Genomic DNA, 8,781 nt, shown 5'->3' with positions numbered 1-8,781 from the left:
CATGGGTGTGGAGCCTTCTTGGAACTACCGAAAGGACTCTTGTAGACTCCATTTCCATTTTGATTCTCATCACCCTCTGGGGCAAGAAATGGTGGTTATAGGAACCCTATATCATCGAACTGAATGCCTGCCTACCAGTTCCTCCGACAATATGGCTGCTGCTGAGCTAGCTGGGAGTTGAAGCCCATCCACCCATAGGGAGGCTGCCCTGGAGTTCATCACGGTGCGGTGGAACATAGTCTGGATTCCCAGGAGGGAGGGACCGAGGCGCATCAGGCCAATTTAAAGACTGTCCTCCCTAAGTTCTATCAGTACATAGACTGTCCCCCTTGAATCACGTATATAGTAACATTAAGCATGGATATGGGACCGTGGTGGCAAACCTATGGCACGCAGGCCAGCAGTGGCACGCAGAGCCATTACTGCCGGCACGCGAGCACTCGACCAGAAAAGGTGTAATGCGCATCCGCGCGCGCTGCCCACCCACCAGCTGATTGTCAGGTATCTGCGCACATGTGCAGGGCGCACGGTGGCACGCAGGATACATGCATGCGCAAAAGCATGCAGCACGCATGAGAAGGTCGCATGCGCAGAAGTACGAATCGCGCGAGTTGCGCTGGTTGTGCGTGCATGCGATGGCACAATGTGGCACACGTGATGGCACGCAAGCATGAGCAGGCAAGCACGCACGCAATTATCGGCACAGGAGCCCCAAACGGTTAGCCACCACTGATCTAGGACTATGCCTTTACCCCATCTGGGGCAGTCAGATCATAGATCTCTGTTGTTGATTCCATCATACGGACCTCTTGTCAACAGAATCAGACCATCAGAGAAATAAAGGAGCGACCAGTGGGTGAATCTGAGGAACTTCAACATTCCTTTAGAAGCACTGAATGGGCCCTGAGGAGGACAATATGGATACTTACACCTCAACAGTACTGTTTTATATCAAAAGCTACACTGATGTTGTCACTACCATCAGACAAGTACGGGTGTTTTCTAACCACAAGCCCTGGATCGATAGAGACATGTGCCTTTTATTAAGAGCTAGAAATGCTGCTTTCCATTCTGGTTATGCACTACAGGATAGCAAGGCAAGAGCTAAATTGAAAAAGGGCATGAGGGACGCTAAAGCTACATATAGACGGAGGATTGAACATTTTGAGGGGTTGGACTCTCGGTCGGGTTATGGCAAGGTCTGCGACCAATTATGGGGCAGAGCAATTAAAGCAGTTTGTCTAGCAGTAGTGATTCTTTGGCTGAGCAGCTAAATCAATTCTTCAGCCGTTTTGAGGTGGAAACAGGCATGCCCGTCATTCCAGCATCTACCACTGATAGTACACCACTAATCTTTACCATTGATAGACAACCACTTCTACTGCAGGTTTCTGATGTGAGACGCACTTTCCAGAATATTAACACCCGGAAGTCAGCTGGGCCAGATGGAATCACGGGGCGAGTTGTTAGGGGCTGCCCTGCAGGGTTAGCTGGAGTGTTCACAGACATTTTCAATCTATCCTTGTCACTGTGCTCTATCCCTACCTGCCTGAAGACATTATAGTGCCAGTCCTTCAGCAGACAGTAGTGGTATCTCTCAATGATTATGGACCAGTAGCTTTAACATCTGTTGTCATGAAATCTTTTGAGAGACTGGTGTTGAACTACATTAAGGCTAGTCTTCCATCTCCTTTGGACCCATACCAATTTGCATATAAGAGTAACATGAACTGATGATGCTACGTCTATTGTGGTCCATACTGTGTTGAATAATTTGGAACAACAGGGAACTTATGCAAGGCTGTTATTTGTGGGTTATAGTTCTGCCTTTAACACCATCCTACCCAACAGGTTGTTCCTTAAAATGTCCAATTTGGGTATAAATCAGAAGGGTTTTTTTGTGGATTAAGGATTTTCTGACAGATAGACCACAGTCAGTAAGGATGGGATCTCGCCCCTTCCTTTATTCTTTGTACACACATGACCATTGTATAACATCAATTGCAATTATTAAAATTGCGAATGTCACGACAGTGGTGGGGCTCATTAACAAGAACAATGAGTCTGCTTACAGAAAGGAAGTGCAAAGGCTGACAATGGTGTAAAAAAATAATTTTACACTTAACACCAAAAAAAAAATCCCTAAAGAACTTATAATTGACTTCAGGAGGAAGAGAGATGTACATTTACCCTTAATGGCGAGGAGGTGGAGAGGGTTGGTGGTTTTACATTTCTGGGCCCTTCCATCTCGGAGGATCTCATGGACTATGAATGCTAACATGCTTGTGAAGAAGGCACAGAAGAAGAGGCTGCACTTCCTGAGAATGCTCAGGAAGTAAAATCTATCTCAGCATCTACTTCTGTCCTACTATGGCAGCACCATTGAGAGTGTCCTGACATACGGCATTCTTGCATGGTATGGGAGCAGCTCTGTAGCGGACAAAAAAGCTACAGAGAATCATCAAAACTGCCCAGAAATGGCACTTCCGGTGGCACTTCCGTCGAAGACGGATCGGAGACCACAATCATTCACGGCTTTGATCTGTGCTCAACCTGTTGGAGGGACTGGATCCACCCTGGAGGGGTGGTGAAAGAGGCAGAGACCGTCAGCTGGGTCGAGGGGAGCCACATCTCCCTTACCTGGCTAGGTATACTCCCCTTGAAGATAGGCTGTAGCGGCAGTCCTTAATGGCTAACCTGAAGACGGGAAGCTATCCAGGAATTAAGTTTGTGCTGGAGCAGTGAAGTGGTGAGCAGTGTGTGACCAGGCAAAATACTTTGGATTTCTTCATGGCAACCCCAAGAAATAGAAGGAAAGAGCCCTCATTTAAAATTGTCGAAGCGGCAATTGGAAAGTAAGAGGAAAATTATAAAGTAAATAAAATTGGACTAGAAAAGGACTGAAATGTAAGTGATATTATTTAGAGAAAATTTTTTAAACAATAACAGAATCAGAAATACAATTTGGAATATTATACAAAATTTGGCATTGATTAGAATGCTGGACTTGCTGGGATTGATTACATTTAAAAAATATAATAGCTAATGATTGAAGATTAGCAGAATTAATACAAGCGGAGGAGGGGGAAAGAACTTTAAAAAGTGGAAAGTGAAAATCGATGTAACACCACCACCTAATGCTTAAAGGAACTTTTTTCTTATGATTATATGGAAAATTACTGGTGTAGTAAATGCATGAATGGGAAATGAAATAAAAGACTATAATATAACAGCAACCCTGGAAGCACAAAACGATTACAGCAAAGGGACAAGCAAAGATATTATCTTAGGACTGTTTGGTGGATTGGGGCTGTGATAAGGAAACAGAAGGATTAACAAGAGAAATTAAGATAAATGGATATTTTCGTTAAAGATTAAAATAGAAGATGCTGGCTTTTAATAAAATATAGAATAACTCAACTGAATAAGTAAAATGAATGAAATGTGCAAAGAACTCAGATCAGAACTGCAAAATGTGAGGGGAATAATAAAAGAAAGCATGTATATTGGCAGAAAAACTAGAAATGGTGATGCAGTTCACAGAACAAAGAAAGTCGAAGGAAGAGGAGTTAAAGAAAGAGGAAACCAGCCCAAAAGAGCAAAAAGAACAATGGACATTGCAAAAAGACACGAAAGGAACTAAAATTAAGACTTTGATGGTAGTTGTGATAAACAAAAGGGAAAATACTTCCAAGATTAAACAAAAGAAGAAGATATACAAGACGAAATCACAAAAGAGAGATCAGGAGGGGGGGAGGAATAAGTGAATGGGAGATGAAAACAAAAATAATAATAGGGGGAAAAAGAACTAAGAGAAAGGACTGGAAAAACTTGGAAAACTGGCTAAAATTAGAAGAAATTATAGGGCCGAGAGACTAAGAGGTGATGGTTAAAGATAAAATAAAGGGGGGATTCCACATGGAAATGTATTTCGGTCTTTTTTAGAAATATAGATTGGGGAGTTTTGAAGTTTAAAGTTCATTGGGAATTACTTTCAAAAATAAAGAAATAAGCTTAATTGGAATTAAAGGGGAATAAGACCTCACCGTAAGAATATTATATAATTATATATGAGAAAAATGATAGAGTAAGAAAAAATAAAATGGTTTTATTATTAAATCCTTTTATTTTTATATAATATTAAATAGAAAATAGAAAATGCAATTGATTATATAAAGGATATTAGAAAAACAAAGAATATGGTAATTTAGAAATGACTATATTGTAAAGTATTTGCAATGAGATTATTATATTATGATTAAAAAGGTGATGAATAAAAATTAAATAAAATTCCATAGGCAAAATTTGGCTAAATGGAAACAAAGAGGAAATATGAAATGGTTATATGAATATCTCTGGAATAAATGTAAGATCCATCGTAGATTGGGGGGAAATACCATGGGGATCCTGAATATATTAATTTTATTTTATTTTTGTTTTTCGTTTGTGTTAAGTTCGGAAGGTCGGGCTCATAGAGACGAGAGATTCAGATTAAGTGAACAACAGCTCTTTATTTACAGGTTAGATCTGAGTAAAAAAGCAGCACTCGCGGCGGCTCTGTATAGAGCTCGCCGCGGCTAGGCAGCCAATGACATCGCTTTGAGTTTCCCGCGATTGGTTTCAACCAATCACGGTAGACTCCTAGCGAGCCAATCACAACCGCACAGACTGTCCAATCACGTAGCGGTCTTAGCGGACCAATAGGAATGCAGGGTTTCAAGCCTGCTGATATGGAACACCCCTCCCCTCTTGGTATCGTCCAAGGGGCGGGGTGACGTAGTCACGTAGGTAGGCGGGTCTCTGGACCTGCCTACTTGACCTGCGCGTTTCAGTAAGTCTCTGGTCGTCGACTGGTGCAGACGGGCTCTGCGTCGCTCTCAAACATCTCAGTGGAACCGCCTGAAAGGGTGAGCCGGGCCTATAGCTGCGACTCCCGCCTGGTCCACCCGGGTTGGTCGAGTCGTTCGCTCTGCCGCTCCCGCCTGGATTCTCTGGGCTGGTCGAGCTTGTCCGGCTACTCCTTTCAGGTGAAGCACCCGTCTGCAACGGTTCTGTGTTTTCAGGTGAGTATGGTTGGTTGATTGTTTGGCTTCTGCTTGGGGGGTGTTCTGCTTGCGTTGAGTTTTTTTCTTTTTCAATGTTTGAGGTTCCCCCCCCCTCTGATTCCTTTGTTATAGTCTGTGTGAGGTGTGCTGGCTAGCCTTGACCGTAGCTGGTCGATGTATCGCTTCCAGCTTCGCCCATTGGTTGTTTCTAGGCGGTATGACCAGGGTCCGGTTATTTGGGTGATCTGTGCGGGTACCCAGAGAGGGTCTCCGGTGAAACTTTTTGCAAAAACAGTGTCGTCGATGTTGAATGCTCGGTGTCGGCTGGTGGAGTCTGGGGGTTTTTCTGGATTATATGTGGGGTGTAAGTGGTCTAGTGGTGAGCGGAGTCTTCTGCCCATAAGTAATTCCACTGGGCATTTGTTTGTGGTTGTGTTAGGCGTGATATGTTGTATTAGTAGCATTTTATTAATTTTTTCCTGAATGTTGCCGTCTTCTATTTTTTGTATGGTTTTTTTGGTAAACTGAACTATTCGTTCTGCCCGCCCATTTGCCACCGGGTGAGCGGGCGATGTTAAAGCATGTCTGATGCCTCAGTCAGCCAGGTATTGTTCGAATGCCAGTGCCATGAACTGTGGCCCATTGTCGGACACTAGCACGCCTGGCAAACCGTGTGTGGCAAAGAGTTTGTTTAATTTCGTTATGACGGCTTCCGTGGTTGTTGTTTTCATAGTGCAAACTTCCAGCCAATTTGAATAAGCATCGACGGTAATCAGAAATGTGTGTCCTTTAGTGGGGCCGGCGAAATCTACATGGATTCATGACCAGGGGCCTCTAGGGGTTTCCCATTCCAGGGGTGGTGCTGTGGGGGGGTGGATCGTGTTTGTTGGCAACTGTTGCATGCGGCTACCCATGTTTCGATCTGCTTGTCCATTCCTGGCCACCAAGCGTAACTTCTGGCCAGGGCTTTCATACGGATGATGCCCGGGTGCCCTTCATGCAGCATGTCCAGTACTCTTTTTTGTAATGTCTCTGGTATTACCACCCGGTCTCCCCAAAGTATGCACCCTTTTTGTGAAAAAAGTTCAGTTTGCCGGTTCCTGAAGGCTTTAAAAAGTTCGTTTTTGTCATTTTCTGGCCAACCCCTCTCTACCCAGCTCAAGACTCGCACCAGCCGCTTGTCTTTTTTTGTTTCGCAGGCAATGTCTGGCGCGGTAAGGAGTGGGCTGGGTAAAGTTTCTATTTGAAGAACTGGTATTGTGGGTGCTGGGTCGTCCTGCACGTCTGGAAGGGGGGAACGACTTAAGGCATCAGCGTGCAAAATGTCTTTACCGGGTCGATACGTTAGCTGGTATTATAGGCGGCAAGGAACTCGGACCATCTAGTCATCCTAGGTGACAGGATGTTCGGGGTGGCCTTGTTGCCTGCCAATATGCCTAGCAGAGGTTTGTGATCAGTAATGATTGAAAAGGTCCTACCGTAGATGTATTCGTGGAACCTTTTCACTCCGGAGATGATCGCTAGGGCTTCCTTGTCCAGCTGGCTGTAGTTTCTTTCCGGTTTGGACAAGGTTCTTGAAAAGAAAGCGATGGGTAACTCTTTTCCGTCCGGTACGGTATGACCGAGAATTGCTCCAACTCCGAAAGGTGATGCATCGCATGTAAGTGTTAGCGGTAGGGTTTCACTGTATTGGATGAGGACTGCGTCGGAGGTTAAGAGGTTTTTTGTCTGTTGGAAGGCGTTTTCCTCCCGTTTTCCCCACGTCCAGGAGGCGGTTTTATCCAACAGTCTATGCAATGGTTCCGCCACAGTCGCCTTTTGGGGTAGGAAAACATTATAAAAGTTAATGAGTCCTAAAAATGCCTGAAGTTCCGTCTTGTTTTTCGGTCTGGGGGCTTCCCTGATGGCTTTGAGTTTTTTCTCGGTGGGGTGAATTCCGTGTTTGTCTAGAAGATACCCCAAGAATTCAACTCTCTCGGTGCATAGTTGGCATTTCCCTTTTTTAACTTTCAGGCCAGAGTCTTTGAATTTTTGTAGTACTGCCCTTAGACGTTTTTCTAGTTGTTTTTTATTAGCCGCTGCTACTAGCACATCGTCAAAATAAGGCACTACCCCCTTAATTCCCTGCAGCAGCCTCTCCATAAGGCTTTGGAAGACCCCGGGTGCAACGCTGACGCCGAATTGGAGGCGGTTGCATTTAAATGCCCCTCGTGCGTGACGATTGTTTGAGCCTCGCCGGTCTCTGCATCGACCGGCAGCTGCTGATAGGCTTGTGCCAGGTCGAGCTTTGCAAATACCCGGCCTCCCCCCAGGGAGTGCAGGAGGTGCTGAACTACTGGCATGGGGTAGGCACTTTGCTGCAGGGCATGGTTGAGGGTGGCCTTGTTAGGGATAACATGGTTACCTAACTTAGTTTGGGTAAAATAATATATATAGACTATGATTGTGTGTATCACTTTAACTGTAAAACCATGTATTTTGGGTGTGGTTGTAAAATCACCATAAGAGGGAGCAAGAGAGCTCACTGTTTGCTGGCTTATTGGATTGATGATTGATGGTTTGCTAACTGCGTGTTTTCCTTGCTACTGAGTTTGAACTGTTGCTGAAAGAAGAAAAGAGTTTTTACTTCTTCTTATCTCATACTGCGAAGAGATAAAATACTGGACTGATATTGTAAGTTTTACTGACCTCTATTTTTCAACACTGGACTTTGCTAATGGATAATCCCCGGACGGACTGAACTTAGTATATGATATATGGACTGTTTGACTATGCTATAACTCTTACTGGAATAAAAACTATTTAACTGGCACAGTGTATCTGTTTTACTGAGTGTAAACTACAACAAAGTTTATCTCATATATCTGCCTGCCTGCCTGACTTCCGTGCAGGTTCTGCTAGGGTGTATATCCCTAACAGGCCTTATAGTCCCCACAGATTCTTATGGAGCCATCCGGCTTGATAGGGGTGACTATAGGTGTTTCCCAGCGGGCATGGTCAATAGGCTCTAATACCCCTTGCGCGATGAGCTTATCTAGTTGCTCGTCTATTTTGGGCTTGAGCGCAAATGGCACTCGCCGCGGTTTGAGGCGGATGGGGGCGACGTCTGGGCTAAGATTGAAGGAGATTGGGGACCCCTTGTACCTGCCTAAGGTGTCATCGAAGACCTCTTGGAAGTTTCGTGCGAGCGTCGCTTCCCAATCTTCCTTGTTTGTGTGGTGGATGCCTGCCATTTCTATCCCTAGCGGCATGAACCATTGTAGTCCGAGTAGGCTGGGGCGGTCTTTGTCCATGATGGTGAGTGGCAGTATATTAGTGTGGCCTTTGAACGTGATTTTGAAGTGCCTGATGCCAGCTACGGGAATGCGGTTCCCCTGGTAGTCTCTGAGGATCAGTTTTTGGTCACTTAACTCATGTCGGCGTATGCTGGGTATTAGGCGTTTGATGGTGTGCCACGAGACCATGGAAAGGTAGGATCCGGAATCCACCTCCATGGTGCATGGTTGGTCTTCGATGTCCACCACTACGCGTACCTTTCGGGCGTCTATGGTTGAGGAATGGCCAATGACAACCGTTTGGTGGGTCTCTTCTCTCCGCGGCGCCTCGTTGAATCGTTTGTTCCGGCCGTCTCGGCTCCATCGGCTGTCAGTCTGGCGATCCCGATGGTTGGGGGGGGGTGCCGTCTTGTCGTCTAGGGCTGCCGCCTCGACGCCGGGGACTGTGGTTGCGTTTATTT

Source organism: Notechis scutatus, chromosome Z (assembly GCF_049901735.1).
Source record: "Notechis scutatus isolate UNSWTSFEM ecotype Mainland chromosome Z, rNotScu1.2, whole genome shotgun sequence".
NCBI lineage: Eukaryota > Metazoa > Chordata > Lepidosauria > Squamata > Elapidae > Notechis > Notechis scutatus.
This window is presented reverse-complemented; position numbering follows the sequence as displayed.